This window comes from Camelus ferus, chromosome 17 (genome assembly GCF_009834535.1).
Source record: "Camelus ferus isolate YT-003-E chromosome 17, BCGSAC_Cfer_1.0, whole genome shotgun sequence".
Taxonomy (NCBI): domain Eukaryota; kingdom Metazoa; phylum Chordata; class Mammalia; order Artiodactyla; family Camelidae; genus Camelus; species Camelus ferus.
Window position 1 is genome coordinate 6,337,180 of NC_045712.1, and position 22,237 is coordinate 6,359,416.

Genomic DNA, 22,237 nt, shown 5'->3' on the forward strand with positions numbered 1-22,237 from the left:
CAGAATAATGTTAACCAGTTATCTGGGTACCCTGTGGCACATACAATTAACTGTCATGTTGAGTAGGCTGGATTAGAGAGGAAAGTCGTATTCGTGGCACAGGCATGGAAGAGTGGGAGAATAGCACCTGTGCCCCGCCCTCTGACTCTTCCCACCACATGGCATTGCCTGGCCTCAGCACAGTGCTTTGGGTGGTCACCATACAAGACCAGAGTTGGCATTCAGGGTGAATCATGTCCTCTACCCCTGAGTTTTTTCACTGATAATTCTCCATTTCAGAAAATAGATTGGTACATGTTGGGGAAATATGTCTCCAAGTCCCAGGATATAATACTTAAAGTACAGCATGTGGATTCACCCATATTTTAATGTTAATCTTTAAAAAAATATCATTTTTGTATTTCTCACATTGGTTCTATAAGGCTTATGCATTCCTAAACAGATGTAACTGTTAACAAAAAGGAAAAAAATTGTTTACTATCCTGACATTTATGGCATAAGTCAAATTACTTTTAATTAGAGCATTAAAAAAAAACCAAAACAAAACGAAAACACCCACATTGTCTACAAGTCAGAAAAGTTTCCTGGCACTGTTGACTTTGCAGCCATGAAAGTATTATCTGTTTCAGGTGTTACTCCCTGTCCAGTTATTTCCCAGAAGTAGGTAGAGAATAGCAGATCTGTGGGGTGAGCTTTAAAATTAACTTATCCTACCAGCTCACTGAAATTCTCATCTGTGAACAGGGAAACACATCCAGTGAATGAGAAAAATGAATGGCAGAACTATCCATTATTCTTGGCAAACTAAATTATAGTCTCACTCTCTATTCAAGAATAAGTGGTTTCCCCTGGTTTCAGAAGGGACAGGAAAGAGAAAAAAGAGAAGCTATCCTGGGCCAATACCTTTGCATCACTAATACGATCGCATCATTAAGCAATTGAAAGCCAAGGGAAAACTGCAAAGTTATTTTCAGACAAGTAACATTTTAGAAAGTTGGGTTATCACAGCTTCTAGTAGCCAGGGTGGGAATGAGGAAGCAGCGTGATTTAAATTTGCACACCTCAAACTGCCAACTCCTTTGATGTTGAGTGGTTATTAAGAGTAAGTTCTTAATTTGCAAAAGAATCTCTGCTAATACCCCTGCTAATTGAATTACTAATCATGTAATAATCCCTGATGTTACATTATCTACAGAATGGAATGACAAGGTCATAATCATCCAGAGCATTTCTTTAAAAGACCTGGGGAGGAAAGCTAGCTAAGCTACGGCTAGTTGAAAAGGCAAGATGCTATGAGGACATTCAAGTGGGCATAGTTCATTAAACTATCTTCCTGGCTATTCAGAAAGTTGTGTTCAGTAGTATCTAAGTCATTTAATACCTGGAGTGTAGCATTCAGATGGTTAAACAAATGAGATCTGTACAAGCCTCGTCACCCTGTAATTCACATCTCATTTGCTCTTTCCTTTGTGCTAATGTCTGCGACATCACTCTTAGTAACTAGAGAACTATTGTAAACTCTCAGCCAGAAGTGTGTGAAGCAGTGTTATAATTCACAGACATGATGTATGTTCTGCGTTCACTTTGGAATGGAATGTAGACACCTTTAAAACACTGTGTATGTCTTGCAATTTAGGGAACACCTATGCTTAAAAACAATTAAACCTCAAGAGGACCACATACTGCTTTCCTGAACCCAAAGTCATATTCCTGAAATCTCATGTTATAGAAGTCTAATTCAGCGAAATATTCTTTTACAAGAGTTGAATACTGTCATAGTAAGGAAGCATCTGGTATTCCTGATAAAGCTGTGAGCTGACTTTACAAACCCTTCTCAAGCCTCTAAATGAAATGCTATGAAAGTACCAAGCCTTTCCATTGTCCAGGGAGTTGCTGACACTCAAATAGAGCTCGTGGTCTTTCAGTTTCATTCGAGATGTTTGTGGGTATCTCTGGTAAGCCACCATATTTTACAAACTAGTAAAAGCAGGTACAGACTGCACACATCTCCTCTGGTAGATTTTAATTGAATGGTTTCTTTTCTACAAGGAAATTTTAAGTACAAATATCTGTTGAACTACATAGTAAATGAGGTGAAACATCCCTTTTAAAAGTAGATTTTTATAGTTGTGGAAATTCTCCCAAGGCCCTGAAGACATTCAGATTTGGATAGTTCTGGATTCCTTAGAATTCATTATTAGCCTGTTTACCTCTAAGATAATTTTATGGAAAATGACTTTTTTCCAATCTCAGATTAAAACATTCTAGAAAACTGACCTCAAGACTCATCTCAAATACCAGTTAGAAGTTGCAGGTAATTTCTAAGTCATAATCATCCCATTTGAGTGAAAACTGTCCATTTTTGCCCAAAGTATTAATTGAGGACCTATTCCAAAGAAACAGGATACAAAGATAGTTAGATGTTGTCATTAGCTTTAAGGAGCTTACAGCCTATTTGAAGAGGCAGATATAAAACCACATTTTCCTGTAATATAATGTCTTACGACATTTCAGTGAGAACAAAGTCGTTCTGTTTTTTTCTCCACTGTGTCCCTAACGCTTTTTATGACCCCTATGCATAAGAATCGCTCTGTTAGCATTTGTTGAAGGAAACGTGAAAAGATGAATGTGTGATTATGGAATGCAAAGGATATGTATTTTATCTGAGCTGAATTCAAAGACTGCTCCCTAGAAGGAATTTTATCTAAATTAGGTCTTAAACTATGACTAAAAATTCTCTGGACAAAATAAAATAAGAAGGGGACAGGCTTTCTAGGCAAAGGAAATAATGGAAGCATAGAGTCATGGGCAGCATATTGCATCATGGAAATAGATGCAGTTTTGTCTTATGAGGGATGATGTGCAGGATGAAGAGAGCTGAGAGGGGAAGCCTGGTGAGAATGGAGCCAGAAAAGCCCTTGGACACCCATCTTTATGGTGGACTATGGGAAGACAGTAACTTGGTCACATTGTCTTTGTGACAGCTCGTTCTGGCTCAGAGGGGAGTAGATCAGAAGGGAAAAGATGGAAGGAGGGAGATCTGGAGACCAGTTAGAAAGTTGCTGGAAGAGTCTAGGAGAGAGATGATAATAAGAATGAGGTACAGAGGGTAGCAGAAGAATTGGAGAAGTATCTAAGTGGTGTAATCAGCAAGACCTGATAATAGATAGGAAATGAGAAATGAGTGAGAAGTAGCAGATAAAGATATTTCTAACATGATCATCACCAACAGAAAATAGAAAGAGTAGATTTATGGGGAATGATGATGCACTTTGAATTGGGTGACTTTGAATTTGTGGAACATCCAGGTGGATATAGCCCACAAACAGTTGGATATGTTCTGTGATGTCCTCGGGAGAAGTCAGGGTTGGAGATGTATTTTGGGGATTCACCAGCATGTCAGTGGTAACTTAAACCATGTGAGTGAATAGTATCACTGCAGGACATTATGTGGAGGGAGAGGAGATAAGCCTGTTTAAGGGCTGAGGATAGAAGAAAAACTCCATGGAAAATACAGAGAGTTGTGCGGAAGGCCAAGGGACATGGATAGTTTCTTTAAATTCTTATCTCCTATATCAGTTATCCAGGAAGCTTGTTAAAAGTTCTGGTCAAGAGTGAGGTCCAGGAATCTACATTTTGACTAACTCCCCGAATTACGCTCATCCACACTTGAATTTGAGAATCTGAAGGGTTGAGAGTTTCATGCAAAAAAAAATAGTCTAATGCCACTTGCTCCAGAGAGATCCGTTAGAGGGGTTATTAATTGGTTCAGGTCCTTTTGGAAGACCCTTTGGCAGTATCTGTTAAAACTTTTGTTTTTGGACCCATCAATTCCATTTCCAGGAAATCATCTCAGAAAAATACCCCCAGCATGTACATGGAGAGAATCTATAAACATCTTCATAGCAGTGTTTTTTTTTTTTTTTTTTTTTTTTTTTTTATGACTAAAGATAGGAAACAATCTAATGTCCGAAAGTAAAGGAATTCTTAAACTATTTGTTGTACTTCTTTTGCATGATATTAGTTGAGTAATGAAGGGAAACCCAGATAGAAGTGGCTTAAGAAGGGAAAGAGTGACCTTGCGGTGGTGGAGACGGAGTGTAGACAATTCTTTCGAGAGATTTAAGAAGAAAGGCTCAGGAAAGAGCAGTAACTGGGTGAGGATGGATGCAGGATCTTATTTGAGATGAAAGAGGAAGTGTGAGCATTATCTAGATGGAGGACAGGAAGAAGGAAGTAAGTGGTAAAGAGAGAGTGCTGAAGCTCCCCCAGCCTCATTTGTATCCTGAGATGACACTTGGAATGCATTTAGTGTTACTCTGAATGGCTGCTTTGGCTTCCTCATAACAATTTGCATTCACTGTCTATTTTTTATGAATGACCTTACTCTCACACTGAACGGCACAGAGCTCCTATATGATTTATCTTTCTAGTAATAGCCCCAAAAAAGAAAAATAAAAGACAAAATTACCTGTGTTCATTCTTTAAAGTTTCAAAGTGTGAACCTGTTGTTCTGAGCACATTCAGGACTACACTGCACAAGTATGTAATGTATATTAACGGATGTCATAAAAACAGAGAATAATAAATATAATAAAAAGGCTTTGTGGGCCCCTAAAAGGACTGTGAGCCCTCAGTACCATGTCCCCTGTGACTGAAGAAGTCAGCTCCATGTGAAACAGGCATAAATAGTATCCTAGGTAAATATACACAGCATATGAAATGGAGACTTCTCTAAATTTTAACTGCTAGTTGTAAAAAAATTTAAAATTTGATCAGTTTGTTTCCCTTTTAAGATTATACGTGTATTTTTCTGTCTGTTTTTCATATTTGAATCAAATAGCCCACATCTTTTAGGATCTGATCTGAAAAAGGTGGAATTAGTGATTCTTCATTTCATTTCTTGTGGACTGGAGGAAAAGGAATTTTTTTTTAATATGATTCTTTTATCTCTTCATTTGTTATCTCTCTTCTTCTGTAGCTGTGATTTTCTTAACATTAAGGGCACCTTCAGGAAAAAAATAAATCATAAGAAAGAAAATGCGAATTAAGATAATTTGGGACAAAGATAGCACTCTGCCATCTATAAATTTGGCAGAACTTTAAGAGTTGTATTAGTATTGGAGGTTCTGTGGGATCTGGAAGACTCACACAGTGCTAGTGGGAGAGGAGTTGCAATTCAATGGTGGTCCATGTGGCAGTGCTGAGCTTAACCAAGCATACGGATGCTAGACCTGTAAGTTCATGTCTGGCTCCCAGATCCACAGGATGCAAGTACTAGGATGATGGTCTTTGCTGCACTGTGGTGGTAGCAGATAGTTGGAGGTGACTTTGGTTCTATTATCAGGAGAAAGGATGAAGACATGTCCTATACATGCAATAGAATGTTCTGCAACAATCTTAACTAATGAACTTTACTTACCCATGGCTGTATGGATCTCAAAAGTGAAATTCCCTAAAGAAAGAAGCAGAATGAGATATGTGTAAAATTCTTATTCTTGTAACTTAACATACAGATCAACACTGTATATTTTCAATAATCCATAGATCTAAATAAATGTTTCAGAGGAGCCATATATCTAAATAAATCTATAAAATATGGATTGGAAGAACATTTTTAAATACACTAGAGAGGATGCACTGGCAAGGGGAGGGAACTGGCAGTGGAGACACATATGTACATTGAATAGAAAAAAGAGGGGCTGGAGTCATGGTGACTGTTGTGCCACGATTTGATAAATGTAAGCAGCTTGATTCTGTGTACTTTCAGGTCAAAGGATTTCTTGTAAACAATAAATAGAACTTAAAAAAGGGAATGGAATGTCCTGACTATGTGTAAAACCAGGGTTTGCAAACTTAATTGCTAATGGGGCTGTGGAAAACAGGTGTGTGCATTCTGCTTCCAAAGGTGCCCACACTGCTCCTCCAGAACTGAGACCATTAAGATACACCGACCTTTAATTGCCAGAATTTTTTGTTTGAAGAGAAAATGATGAACTTGACTTTTGGTATTATCTTCCAACTTTAAAACATTGGTTATGTTAAAGTATAATTGAAAAAAGAGTATAATTATGACTTATACAAATATACAGTGAATACATATAAACTATTTTACTTAATTGACTTATAAGGAAAACAATAAGATGTTCCAGCTAGTTCCAAGGAGAATCCAAAGAGCAGACACATATATAGGCAATCAGGATTGCTGAAAGGAATTTGCTTACTTCATGTAAATTCGGTCAGTATCCATAGGGCAATAATAATCAACTACTGTTTCTCCGCTGGAAACAATTTGCATTTCTATGGACAAGAATCATTTGTGTTTGTGTTGTTATCAGTATTTTACAGCTTACAGAGTTGTAAAATAGCTCAAAGACAGTGAAATGCACAGAGACCCCATCGTGTGAGATAACCCAGGCACTATGTAGTGTCTGTTAGAGGGGGGAAAATAAGCTGTAATGTTTTTGTTCAACTTATAAGTATTTTACCTTTTTTCCGTTAAAGTGATAAAGTCCATTGAAAAAGAATAACAACCACTATATAGCACAAATATAAGCTATCTGATGTGTATTTGGATGTGAAATCTCCTCTGTATTTCTGGCATAGGATGAGAGAGAGAAAGTAAACCTTTGATTTTTTGATGGCTGTAGGATTTATAAGAGCTTTTGAAACCTCCTTTTCCTTCCTTTTTAAATCCCTTTCTTTTTCCTTCTTTGTTATCTACATGTACAGACTGGCACCTGCCTCACAGCTCCAGAAATTGTCAGATAAATGGGTAAAGAAAATATGATTGTTAATCATTCTGTGTTAAAAAGAGTAGTGAATTGGAATACATAAAAACAAGACTGCATGCATCTTTAGGATGCTAATTCTTTAACCAAATGAAATTTCCAATAAGATTCTGGCCTTTTTTTTTTTTTTTTTTAATCAGAAAAGTCGTAACTTGTAGAGGCTGTGGCAAGAGAAGCCAGTGAAGATAAGTTGAGAGAATTGAATACTCTTATGGAAAGCATAGTTTGGAAACTTTTGCTAATCTCTAAGCTTTGGCTTTCCATTAATTTTTAAATAGCAGAAACTACAGGTTTCATTTTTAGTTTAATAGTCACTTGAAAGTCACTTGATCTTTTGCAGAATTTGCAACAATATGTCATCGAATCATCTCTCCAAAATTCAGCTAGATTCACACCATTCATCTCCTTTTGATTACAGCTTGAAGAGGAATGCTTTGTCTTTTCAGAATTATTGTCCCCATATAGTAGAGTAATAAATGCAGTCTGCAGTCTGATCTCAGCTTTTTCCAGAATTCTGTGTTGGTATAAATCCTGAAACATTAACTTGAGCTAAGTTAATTGCAGTCTTGAATTTTAAAAACCTACTTCATAAGCTTTCTCTCTATGGGGCAATAATTCCTGTGGACTCCAAACCATTTTGTCATGGAGTTAGGTGAGATAGGTAGATATATGATCCAAGAGCCTATTTCTAGAAAAGCTTTTGACTTGCTGTTTGAAATACCTTAATACTTGCATATTTATGTTAATTCAGTGTGACCTGTGGCAACAGACATTTAATCACTGGTACAGAACTTGCTATGTAAAGAATACTTTTGTTCTGACTTAATGTTTGTTGTGAAACGTACACCATCAATTTCCCTCAGTGTTTCTGTTTAAATCAGTTTCATCTCTGTCTTGGAGAAGGAATGATTGTGCAGGCAGCTCAGATATGCTTTTTCAGCAATGTTTTCATTCAGTCTAAAAATAAGGACATTTTTGGATTTGTTTTGTGTGTTCCACTACTTTTGGTGGCATTTACCCAAGGGCCCATCTTTGACCATTGTAAGGAATTTTCCCCTGTTCTGGCTTTTAGCCTAGAACTGGCTTTGCACATGTCCTCTTTCAGGATAGCAGTAAAGCTGACCATGGCACAAACTGCTTTTTCTAAGGAACATCCTTGCCTGGAAGATTGCTGATTCTTCCCGGAGTTTCAGATTAGAAGGCCACCTTTGGGCATGTGTGTTAAACAGCAAAGTGAAGAGAGTCTATCCTGTGGTTTCACAAGAAAATGTCACATCCCATATGATAAGCTCTGTTTCTGGAACAAAAAGAGTTAACTGCTTTGAAAGACTTAGAGTTCTTTACATATTGCAGGCCCATCAGCATCTCCTCTTTCATAAAGAGACTGAATGAACAAATTTGGAATGCTAAACGATGATTTTTAAAGAAATGTTTAGTTATTCACTAGGTTAAGGAAAAAATAATCAGTGAGTCTATTTAAGGAGGTTTTTTGAACCTCAGCATCATTGACATTTTGAACTGTTCATGTTTTGAATCCATCCAGTGCATCGCAGAATGTTTAGCAGCATCCCTGGCCTCTATCCCTTAGATGCCAGTAGCACAACCTTCAGTTGTGACAACCAAATGTGTCTTCAGAAATTCAAATGTTCCTCCTCCCAATCGGTAATCACTGATTTAAAGTCAGGTGAAATGGTAAACTGCTAAAGTTGTCAACCTTTACTTTTCTAAATTTGGTGAATAGTTGGGAATACTCCATTTTAAGGAAGAGCAGAGAGAATAACATATTATCAGCGAGGATTCCATTCTCTGTTAACATCAGTTTTACACCAGCACCACATGATAACCAATATTGTGCAGGTGCTCTGCCCTGGAGTTTACTTCTGGACCGCTGTCTCCCTACTCGCTTACTTGGTATGGTAGGTGCGTCTACATAGATTCCTCTCTCAGATTGGATAATTTGATTCTTAGCACAAATTTTATAAGTCAATTCCATGGTGGACAGCAACACTTTTGAAAACAATAACAAATTGATTTTGTCTGCATTGTTTTCCCCTCTCTGTTATAAAATTGAGAAGAGCTCTCTTAAGAAAGGCCACAGTTGTGCAGTCTGTGTCAAATAATGCAGTTGAGCTATTTGTACGAACTAATCAGCTCTCCTATTAGATTTGCCAATTAGTCTAAATTCTTCCTCATTATAGAAAATTTCAAGAGTGTAAACATTCTCCCCCAGTTAAAACCGTGAAGAATGTCAAACTGAGCCTTTATGATGCCTTTCTGCAGACAAGGCGTCTATGGTGGCAGTTAAAATAGCTTTCACTTCTACAGAATAGAGAATGTGTTTAAAAATTATGCTTAACTTCAACTTCACCTCTGGGCCCAGGACTAAGCCATAGATTTAAAGATTATTAAGCAAATGAATCAGATTTGTGTCATTTCTGTTGGTAGGCAGCTTTTCATCCTGAGAGAACCTTGATTTAATGGCACTTTTACCTTCCTTAATTATATTCAATTTGTTGAGAAAAATAAATATGGGAAATCATGATATTAAGATCCAGGAACTTAACCTTTATAGGGTTCTAAGCTATTCTGAAACCGGCATCAAAGCATGTCTGAGTCCTTTGAAAAGCAAAGAGGACCGCAGTGACAGCTCTTTCTGGTTAGCCACGCCTCACAGATAGGAAGTGGTCTCCCAGTGTTATTGTTTTTTCCCTTCACTAAACCTTTAAGTTTTAAAACCACTGTCTCCTGAATCCCAACTGAAAGGAGCATCTGCTAAAATTAAGGAGGGCTTTTGAGAAGGAATGTTGTGATTGTTAATCGTGAAATGTAATCCAATCTCTAACCTCAATCAGTGGTCTTCTCTTACCTAATTACACGATTCTAAGAAAATCTAATGAGGTGCTGTCAGATTTACATTGGAATTATTTTAAATGTTATCACAGTAGCCATGGTGATGATATATAAATGGACAAAATGCCAGAGATCTGGAGAAATGTCACAATTACATCGCCAGTCACTCTTCACCTAAGCATTAAGTCAGCATATTTTAAGCCTTTTAGGTTTTCAAGAAAATGAGAGTCTTCTGTGGGTAAAAAGAAGTGATATAAAATGGAAATTGTTGAAATCACACTATCAAGTTTTTTTTTTTATTTCTTTTTGATAATGCTCCAACATCTAAACAAGATTCAGGTAATATTTGCTCATTGCTTTTTAGTTCTTCGAGCATTACTATTTGGCTTTTTATAGGACTTGTAATGTGGGCTTCCTTACGAAAGTTTTAGTTATTTTAATGCTTTTGTTGTATTTTCTATGGCTCCTTAGGGAGCTGAGATAACTCGTTATGTGTATTTAATCTTAAAAATCTAGAAACAAAATACTTAGAATAGTCATAGATTCCAGTTATTGATGCGGCTGCCACTACCAAAAAAAAGGCTAAATTTCACTTCCATGAGGACTTCCTAAGTAACCAAAAAACCATATGCTTATTCAGCCTCAGAGATAAGCAAGTTAGGCACAAAGAAACCATTTTGAAATTTTCTAGCTCCTCAAACATCTTGATAAATGTTCAGTTTTATTTGTCCTCCCATCTCTGACACAGAAGCAGGACAGAATGTGTGCTGTTTCCCATTTCTGTCCAGAAACATATTTTGGCTGGGAGTTTCTTTTGAAATGGTGATACGGAATTGGCTTAGCAAATACCACACACACACACACACACACACACACACACACACACACACACACACACACACACACACACACACACACACACACACACACACACACACACACACACACACACACACACACACACACACACACACACACACACACTCGCTACCCCTTCCAGAAACTATTGCAGACATTGCAAATTGATCTTCACATATTCTTGCCTCATATTTCTTTTCAACCCACTCTCCACAAAGCTTCTAATTTTGCATCAAATTTGGCAAGTAAAAAGAAACCAACTTAACCACCCCAGAAGTGGAAAATAATGACCTATATTTTAAAATGCATCAACTTTCTGTTTTAACACACATTCATAGTCAAAATTGAATTTTTTTTCTGAATAATTTCAGGGTGGATTCATTGCTTCCTCCAATGATAGCCATTCATCTTGATCCATATCAATTGCACCTGCTGGCCATACAGTTATGAGTGATGACCAGACTAGGATGCATTGACTGGAGAACAAGCTCCAACCCCATCTTGTCACTGAATTTTAGATATATTTCTAAAAATGTGCCTACCAGCTTACCATAATTAAGATGTTTGGAAATGCTAGAGGAAGTTCTACTACAAGGAGGACAAACTGGTAACAGGGAAACCCTTATAAAAGAAAGTGATAGAAAATGCTTTCAATGGATTCAAGACCTCTGCTTGTTTATAAGAAATTAAATGCCTCCAACTTTTACATAACTAAGATTATCCTTGATAAATTAGTCACTGTTCATAATGCTATCCCTGATTTATGGCGGAAAGTTTGGAGTATGTATGTTCTTCATTAACTGCTTACAGATACAGCAGAATATCTTTCGATTTTTGTCTAAATTCAAATCTCTCCTAATGTCTCCTTCTTCACCTTTTCCCTCTTGCATTGTTTTATGTACTGAGAGTTCCTAGTCCTCCCAAGACCCTCTTTGTTCTCTCAGTTTACAGACTTCTCACTGGCTCCACTTGCCCTTACTCTCCTTCAGTGAGAAGAGAACTTGGAGAAAAATCAAGAACTTGGGTTCAAGGATAACACTAGCACCCGACATTTGCAAGCAGGGTAGTGCAGAACACTGTCTGGTGTAAGGCAGTTTCATTTCACAGCGTGACTCTCCCATTTACTAGTTACATGACTACAACCACATTATTTAATGTCTTTGTTCTCATGTATAAAAAGGACTGATAATAAGAATACTCACATCAGAGTTGCTGTGAGAATTAAATACATTTGTGACACTTGGAACAGTGCCAGGGCCCATACCAATTGTCAAAGAAATATTAGCTATCATTATTATTTAGAACTGCTATTTTGTTGTTGATGAAATTATTAATAAACACAAAGTCCCTCTAAGACAAAGTATGGTAATCTTTGGGTTATAAACTCCATGTTGGGAGAAACCATGTCTGTCTTGTTCAACATTATATTTATAGTCATGAATATAATAAATATAAAGAGCTATAAAACAAAAAGGTAAATAGGAATGACATGTAGAAAGATGAACTTGTCTATTTGAAGAATTTTTTAATTGGCTCAGCTTCAACTCCTAGCCCTGGAAGCATTTTGCGTAGGCTTTCGGGCATAGCACTTTTCCACTCATGTTGTTTGTAGTGTTCATGTAAATGTCAGTCCTTCCTGAAAAGTATACTCAAGGGAAAGAAATGTGCTGGATAATTTTTAGAATGGCTAGTTTGTTGGTTGAACAAGGAAAAGAAGAAACAAACTATCCCACTGAGAATTATTTATTAATTTCACTTTCAGAAGTTTGATTTACATAAATAAGGCAGATCTGAGCCTTTTTGAATCTGCCTTCTCTCATCTCTGTCTCACCACATGGTATCAGAAGGCAGTGCAGAAAGTGAGAAGGCACAGTGTCACGCAGTGTGCATGAGTCCCTGTGCTAGAATTCTTCAGTGTGCATGTCATTAAAGGGTGAACATCAAGTTGTATACTGGGAATTAAACAAGGTCATATGAACAAGGATACCTGTAAAATGAGTTCAAGTAATTACACTAGACAAAGAGTTTGATTACTCTATCTGATCCATTTATCTTTCTTGTAATTCAGAGATATGTCTGGGAGGGCAGGAGTGACATCAACCCAAATCAGTGATTCCAGAGTAGCAAATGATGAACATAATATGGGACATGGCCCTGTAATAAACCTGCTGGGAGTAGAGCTTGAAAAGCTATTTCCTCATAGTGTCATGAGGCCCTTCGTTTATTTGTCCTAGTGACTTTTTCCTTCATCAGGCTGATTGCTGATAAGGATTCACATATTATAGGAAATGTATCAGTCACTGAAGCCACCACTGCTTGTTAATGATGTCCAAATCAGTATCTTCACAGATTTTCTATTCCCTGTTCAAAAAAGAGGAATGTTACGAGGAAGATTATCTTACTTGAGAATACTCATAGCAAGAAGCAGCCAAAAAGTTAAGAGAATGACAGTGAACTCTATGTGCTGGGACTGGGGTTGGGGGGAGTGGGGATGGGAATTGAAATGCACAAAGAGAAATTGAATGGAAAGCCTCATATCTCAATTGAAAGATTGTAAACACCAACAGGAGAATTTTTTTTTCTGAGAGTTAAGGTGAAAGCTTTTTTAAAATACAGATCTTCCTTACAGTGGGGTTACATCTTGATAAACCCATCACACACTGAAAATACCTTAAGTCAAAATACATATAATACATCATAGCTTAGCCTAGCCTACCTTAAACATGCTCAGAACACCTACATTAGCCTATAGATGGGCAACATCATCTAACACAAAGCCTATTTTATGATAAAGTATTGAAACACTCATATAATTTATGAGATCCTGTGTTGAAAGTGAAAACCAGAATGCCTGTTCTAGGTACCAAAGCATTGTTCAAGTGTGTCAGTTGTTCACTCTCATGATGATGTGACTGATGGGGGAGCTGAGGACTGATGGGGAGGTAGTACCACGCTACTACCACCATCACGGAATGGTAGTTGTTCAGTCTGGTTGGTGGAACAATTTTTCAAACTTCTCCTTTCAAACTGTTCTAGGTGTACTTCACTGCATTTTCATGCATTTCATCAAATGAAAATGCAGTGAAGTATACCCAGACCAATTCTCTGATAGGACGAATGCCTAGGCCCCTTGAAATTTTGATGTCATTGATTAGACAGTTCATGCTTGCCCTACGAGAGTCTGAAGCCTTCTCCAATGTTTCAGTGGGTTCCTAGGAACTTAATCATTTTTGGTCGATTCTGAATTGTTCTTCAGAACCAGACACAGAATTCAGTTCATCCTCAATTGATGCCAGAAAATAAATAAATCATAAATAAATAAATGAGTGAATAGCATCACTCCTCCTGTGCACTTTTGAGTGTAATGTGTTGAATCTGTTAGTGAGGATATGGAAATAAGTTGGAAGAGGCATTTCATTACAGGTAGTCAAGTTAAAAATGAATGTTGGATATCCACATTCATAAAATGCCCACTGGTTATCCTTTAACCAGGACATTTACCTTGTCTTTCACCATATGTTGGTACCAGCCTTCTCTGTTTCTCTTGCTTTCTCTGCTCCTAAGATGGTCTGCTTTGTTCATTTTCCTCCTTACTTCTCGGAAGCAACCTTTCTCCTCTCATGAGATGTACCTTGGCTTATGGATAAACAAAATATGATATATATGTTTATATGCACAATGGAATGTCATTCCATCTTAAATAGGAATGAAATTCTGATATATGCTATAACATAGATGAACTTTAAAAACATGCAAGTGAAATAAACCACTCACAAAAGGACAAATATTGTATGATTTTGCTAATGTGAAGTACCTCGAGGAAACAAATCCCTAGAGACAGAGAGTAGAAGAGAGGTTACTAGGGGCTGGGAGAAAGGAGGAGTGGAGAGTTATTATTTAATGGTACAGAGCCTATACTGGGGCCAGTGAAGTAATTCAGCAGTTGAATTGTGGTGATGGCTGCACAACGCTGTTGGAGGGTGGTAGAATACTCCACCCTAAAACACGCCACTTTGGCATACTGGCTTTTTGTTGAGCTGTGGGGAGAGGCTTTCTTTGAATTTCCCCTATCTGCCTAGAGGAAGATTCTTCAAAAGGAATTCAGTAATTAATCCCCTCCCTGGCAGCTTCATCAACCTGGGAACTTTGACTTTTATCACAGGAGGAGACTCGGGGTTGACATCATACTCAAATTGTCACAAACTATGATATCTCCCGCCTCCTCTTCTAATAAGCACCCATTCATTTTTCATAAAATCATTTACTCTCCTATTAAAGGTCCGTGTAGCCCCTCCACCCTTCTCCTCTTTCCATGTTAGGACGGTGTTTTAAGTCTGCACTCTAAGCCACCTGGGTGATTTACTCATTTTTCCCTGGGTCTCTCCCATGTATACATGAGGTATACATATTAAATTCTGTTAATTTTTCTCTTATTAATCTGTCTTTATTATAGCAGACTCAGCCAAGAATTCAGAAAGGTGGAAAAATTACTTCCCCCACTACGTTGTGAATATACTTAATACCACTGACCTGTATGCTCAAAAATGAGTAAAATGGTACATTTTATGTTATATATATTTTACCATTATAAAAAAGTAATTTGGGGCCAATAGGTTAAAATACTAAGCCTTACTATTAAGCAAAGAAATTGAAATTATTCACTTAGCAAATAGACAAAGATTTAAAAATCATGATGCTCAATAGTGATGAAAGCAGAGTTGGGTAAATACTCTAACATCATGATAATAGAATATCAGTGCACAGTGCTTTTCTGAAAAGAAATATGAAAATACACTTGAGAATTTAAGCATGTTAATTATTGATTCAATAATTTCATTTCCCTTAAGGAAATAATTTGACTGAAGACGACTCTTTATGTATTAATTGTTCATTGAAGCTTTTGTTGTTGTTTATTGTATTCTTGTTGTTAATATCCCACATGAAGGAGCTGGTTTTGCTGTTTCAGCATTTAAGGAGATGGATGGTTTGTGTTCCTAAAACTTCCTAATGGGAAGCAGGGATGGGTCACGGTTCTATGGCTGGAAAACAGAGTTAATTCTGTTTGTTTTCTGCTATCAAATTACAGTGTCTAAAAGATGCTAGTTTCCTCAAGGTTTACATGTATGATGCTCAGTGCTCTCTGACACAATTCCTATAACTGTTTTACTAAGTAATGCTAGATCCCAATAAGGAAAAATTAAGGAAATTTTTATAGTAACACACTAGGAAGCTGTCATAGACTATTCTAATAAAGTAACTATTTCTATTAAAATATCCCCACACTTTTAATCTTTTTAGAGCTCATGTTTAAAATCTGACCCTTTGCATCAAGCCCTGACCCTTTCATTTACTTTCTCTGGGTGGAGCTTAAAAACAACTCATTTGGATCACACAAACACACAAAATAACCTTTCCTTTCCTGTTTAATAGCATTACTTACTAGATTCTTTTCACCAAACATCTGATAATGTGGAGTTTAAAATTGAGAAATCTGAAATTAGAACCAAAAAAAAAAAAAACCAGAGTTGGATTTGTGTCCACATTGAATAAGGTTGTATACTGTTTAGAGTTTTTTTTATCTTTCCACTATGATACATTATGCTGATTTATGTCCATGAGTTTCAGACTTGAATAATGCTCTGAACCATTTGTTGTGATTAATGTTCTGGAAGCATCAACTGTCATGTTATAGAGCCCTTACAGATATGATACAAATCTCACCTAAAGTTTAATTTCTTTAACCATTTCGTAAAGATTTCATTCATTAGGTTCTTGAAAAGTTTGGGCATACCTATGTTTCATAGCTCATCAGTCTTCTTTAAGAAAGGGGGAAAACAACATTTCAAATGCTGGTTTTGTCTCTCCTGGTGTTGAAGTGGTGGGAAAATACTTGAAAACTTAATTCAGCCATTTCTGCTAAAATGAAAGTAAGTTTGTTGAACAATATTATATTCAAGTCAAATATTTGACCCAGATCTCGTAAGTAGTATGAAATAAATATAGATAAAAAATATTTTCTGACTATTCTGATAGGAATGTTTACTGCATAAAGTATCTTTCACTCATTCTAACTATAGTGCTACATACTTGTTAAAACATTCTAGGTTCTCAAAAGTGAACAACCAAAGTCCCTTTTTGCCCAAGTAGAACCTAATCTATTATTGTAAATAAAGAGAAATAAATAAGCAATAAAGTGAATATATGATGGTGTTAATTACTATGGAGAGAAATAAAATATGTAAGAGGTAGAGAGAGTGGCAGGTGAGGGTTACTATTTGATAATAGACAGTCAGGAAATAGTCCTTTCATTGGTGGCCTTTATTGTCACCAGTAGATTTTCTGCCTCTGTTCTGTTATCTAATGCTGTGTAACAAACCATCCTAAAACATGTCTTGAAACAATGACAGTATTTTGCTTATGAATCTGTAGTTTGTGCATCATATGCTGGACAGCTCCTTTTTGCTCCACTTCGTGTCAGATGAGGCAGCTCCTAGGTTGGGGCTGGGATCTTCCAAAGCTCACTCAGTCATTCATGTACCTAGTACCTGATTTGGGAAGACTCTGGAATAGCTGAGGCTCCTCAGGTATCTCTCTGTCTTTGTGGGCTCTCTCCATATGATCTCTTCATCATGGCAACTTGAGGGCAACCAAATATCTTATGTATCAGCCAGAGAGCAGTAGTGTCCTAGTCTGGGAAGTCTCATAACATCAACTCTGCCAAACTTTTGTCTAAAAAGTCACGAGCATGCCCAGGTTCAAGGAGAGAGGAATAAATAATGTAAGAAGTTTCTGGAAGACAGCCTGTGAAACAGAAATGTTGCTGTGACTTTTTCTCAGATGCCACAGGATCTCTCTTTTTATTTAATATGTAAAACTGGGAAGATGGCTTTAATTGAGCACAGAAGTCTAGATCTCTTATCTAAGGTCAGAAATGAAGCTGATACAGCTATGGGATGTCAGTTCTGCCTCCAAATGTCTGGCCTACACCGTCTTAAAACAGTAACTGTTGCCCTTGCCCTTAAGATGCTCATGAGTCTGGCATTTCACAGAATTCTTTTATAATGCATTCCATTTAACTCTGCTTGTGAGAGAAAATGATCAAGGGCAGATGTGTGTAAGCCTCACAGGAGCTAGACGTGAGCGGGCAGGGGTTGTGATGACTCATATTGTTGAGCTCAACTTGAAAAATATAACACACCAACTCCTCACGTTTTTCACACTGAGGAAGCACCTCAGCAAGAGGTTATGAAAAGATTGTAATAGGTAGTAACAGCCCAGTACCCAAGACCTTAAGTACAGATCCCATGCACAGTGTGATTCCAGAAAGATGAAATGCTTTCCAGTCACCATTCCTGTGAAATTCCAGGTCATTCAGAGAGGATGGCAGCAGCACAGGGTCCCCTCCAAGTTCAGGAGCTGGGATCCTCTAGCCTTTGTTTTTCAGGGTTCCTTCCTTGTTCTTTCCTTATTAAACTTTGTAACTGAAGAGTCAAAGATCTCTTGTGGTTGGTCCCTGTTCTTGTACCTCTCCATTCTTGGAAAGTCCTTAACCATTTAACATCAACTCCTATAGCCTTTGCCAAAGGCCAGCATGAGAAATAAATGTTTTGCTGAAGATTATGTGGGTACATGGAGAGGAGGACTGATATACCGCAGTACACACCACAGAAGTGTTGAAAACCCCTTTCTCAGCTCTCTCAACTTCACTTTGCCTTGTGTGACCACACACCTCTTTTAAAAATCCCTTCTATTCCCTGGAATAGTTCAGTTCCCTCAGTTTACAAACCCATTCACAACCCAACAAGAGCATAGAAGATGCCAACACTAAGCATCAGGACCTTGGAGAGTCCCACTCACACTGACTCAGTCTAGGCTGAGTCCCTGGGCTCCCTAGCGTATAGTGGTTCTCAAGTATGCGCAGTAGCATTCTCTGGGATACTGGGGCTCCAACCCAGACAAGCTGAATCTGAAACTCAGGGGAGAAGATCTTAGGCTTTAGGTGATTCTGAGATGAAGGGGGGAAAGTCAAGAACTACTTGAGCGGGGACTGTGTTTCTTTTTAGTGCTTCTGCCATATCTTCTTTCTCATATTCCTTTTACCTGGTCCCACTCCCCCCATCCCTTCACTCAGATGATCTCTCTATCCCAGGAGGCAGCCAGTATAAATCTTTGGTTAGAATTTTGAAGTATAGATTTTGAGAAGCATTTCTTTCAGTGGTGGTTCAATGGTTCCTATAATTTACAGGACTAATAAAATCTGAGCATGTTTCACATACAAAATTAGGACAGTAATTCCAAAAGACATATAACAAGTGAGTCAAACACATGGAATTGTGCGTTTGTGTGCTATTCCTTTTACAGAGAGAAATTGGCATGTGAAATTTAGTTGATACATGCTATCTCTCAAATAGAATAGGATATTTATGTGTCAAGGTGTATTTTTGTATGCTTGTATATATTTTCAAACACAAAGTTATTTCCTGCATTAAAAAAACACTGAATATGCATATCTAACAAATTGTGTATTTTACGAGTTGTGATGATTCCTCAAAATAATTAATGTAAAGATTTCAGCACAGTGTAGGGCCAGGGCTAGAGTGCAGTGAATGAGGCACCTGGTACAAAATTTAAGTGTTAAAAACTCAATAACCAAGGTAAATAATATTTTCCAGCAATATCTTCCAAAATCAGAATTAATACACAAAAATACCCGAGATACCCAAAGTATCAAAATTGTAAATAAAGACAAGCTCAAACAGAAGGAAAAAATTAAGTGGATTCCATCTTTATTGGGAATTTTGCCATTTTCTTCATCATGGATTTCTTGTGTTTATTATGATTTTAAAAGTATTGCATTTAAATATTATTTGTCTTGGATTGCCGAGTGTTTTCTGTCCTCTCTTGGATTTTGTGAATCCAAAGCAGTTTCCTCACTCACCTCATCCTAGTCCTGGGACAGTACCTGGCAGGTAGTTGCTTCTCAATAAACTTTGATTTGTCACAAGCAAGTCCCACTTTCTCATGTCTTGCTCAATCTCAGTGGTGCTAAATCCTCCAGCTCTCATAGCAACTAGCTTCCTGACCGAAACATATCCCGTGATTTCCTTTCTTCCCCTGCTGTTGGACTGAGCACTCACTCCATGCCCCCCTGATTTTAATTTTTACAGCTTAGTGCTCAGTTAGATTTATCCACACAAGCTCTTTTCCACACTTGGATTCCCTCTTTATTTCTTGCAAACTGTCCAAAAGTTTCCTTCCACTCTCCAGAAAACACCATCTATTTCTCTCTCATGAAACGTGGTTTTCCTCAACTACCAGCACATTTTAAGAAAATAACATTTTGCCTAATCATACTATGGTGACAGTATCACTTTTCTGTCATTGAATATTTAAAGTACTTAATTTACAGATGTCATGGAAGGAACACTGATCTTTGTGTTACAAGTTCTGGATTCAAATCATGCTTGGCCCTCTACTCAATGCTAATTGCATGCCCTTCAGCAAGTTATTTAAGTCTATTATATCCTTTATTTGAAGACTATTTTCTAATGTATTACACATTTGTATGTGCTACCATCAGCACTACTATTAGAAATTTAATGAGAATTCCTGGGCTAGTTTTAGAATCTAGCCATCAATATTTATATCAATTGTATGTAAAATACATCTTCAGTGGCATAAAAATAAATTATGTATTCTGGCAAATAATTTTTATCATGTAAATATTTTTTACATATATGATCTGAAGCAAGTGTAAAAGAGATAGTAGATAACATACTGCATGATTGTAATGTATAAGTTATAATAGTTATTATTTCCTAAATACATCCAGTTCTGTCCTCACTCTAGTCCAGTGGTTCTCCAGCTTGCACATGGATTCTATTGAAATGCATATTTCTGGGCCTCACCCCAGAAATTCTCACTCAGGGGGTCTGGGGGTCAGGTCTAAGAATTTCAGTTTCTAGGAAGTTCCTGGATACTGCTGATGCTGCAGCTCCAAGGACCACACTTTGAAAACCACAGCTCTTGTTGAATCTGTACTAGGGGAGTTTTATCCAAATATTGAGCAGCACTATGATTCTATAGCACAAGGATACAGCAGAAGAGAGAGAAATGAAAAATAAGCTGGAGAGTTTAATCCTGCATTGTTGCTGCAGCCAGCAGCCACCACTGCAACACCTGTCACAAAATAACATCGTATGGTTTTGCAAGTTGTTTTCTAGATTTTAATCAAAATTTTTTTTTAGCTTACATAAACAATTCTCACTCTGTCATAGTTCCTTGGGCCTCATTACATCATATGAGATGGTGAGAGACGACTGAGTGGAGAGCACTTTTTTCCTTTTTTTTTTTTTTTCTTTCCTGCATATTCCAGGCTTTGATTCTGATTTCTGATTCCAGAAACTTTTTGGATTTGACATAGGCCATTATCTCCTCACTCTGCCAACCTGCTCTTTCACTGGCCTAGTCTCAATATGAGTGAAATGCCCTTATGAAGCCAGGAAGCTGACTTGATTGCTACCAAGAAAACCCTACCTTCTTTGTCTGTTCCTGTAATCAGGTTGGAAGGCAATACCTGGAAACTGCGTCCTGCTCACAGAGTTAGAATATTCACCATTGCATCTGAAGTTCGGTTCATGTGAAATCAGTTGAGTATCCAGTCATCCTCTCTAGTGTTTCCTCGGCTCTCAGAAATATTTGTCCAGCATTGCCCTCTAGTGCTTGTGGGCATGTTTCTAATGGTGCTTCGCATCTTCTAATTAGGGCGTGTGGAATTAAGTTAATGACTTATAGAAAGATGCCTTCCCATGGTTTCACAGCAGACAGAGAAAAAATCAAGACCCAGATAGTAGGAGAAATTTTATGTGTGTTTCTTGCTTGTTGACAAAGAGTAAAAATATGTAGATTTGTTGGGATATTCTAATTTCATTTACTTTATCTGTTAGGGCAGAGACTTACCTATACTATCCTATCTAAGAAAACAGTCCGTGTAGGAGGGCAGGTGATTTGAATGAAATAATTTAAGTCACATTTGTGTGTGTAGGTTTCCTGCAAGGTCCTTTTGTTCTGCAAACTTGTTCTTGTATCTTATAGGCACAGGGTAAAGCTAGTTGCATCTATGGGATATGCTAAAAATTTTGTTCAGGATCAGCTAAAAAGTATTTTGGATGGTTATTTACTCTGTGATAAAAGATCTTATTATTCATTTTAGAAATATCTGAGCTTTCTCTTTCCACTTGGAAAAACAAAAACAATAAAAAAGAAGAAAATGAAACAAAGCAAAAAATCTCCCCAACAACCTTGGTTTCAGTTTGAACATTCTTAGACCTGCAGGCAGCTGCCTGCGCAGCGTGGCCACCAAAGGTCACAGACAGTGTCTGCCATCCTCATCTCTTCCTGTGACAAGAAAAGTGCCCTCTCCCTCCTGTTCTGAAAAGCCAAAATCAAGTGTACAACCTTCCTGATCTCCTAAGTTGCTTTTTTGGAAATAGAGCTTTTTGTTTCTGATTGGATTAGAAGAGCAGCTATGGCTCCTGCTTTACTGGAGAGCAAGGATGCAGTGAGACTTTCCAGGCTGGTTTGACCAGCAGTCAGTGCCACCTGGCAGTCACATCACTGAGGACTTAACTAGGTGGTATAAAGGGATAGTTGTATTCTGTAAACAGAATTCCCAGGATATAAACTAACTCGTTAACTCTCAAGTTAATATACATCAACTGAGAATATAAATTTCTTTA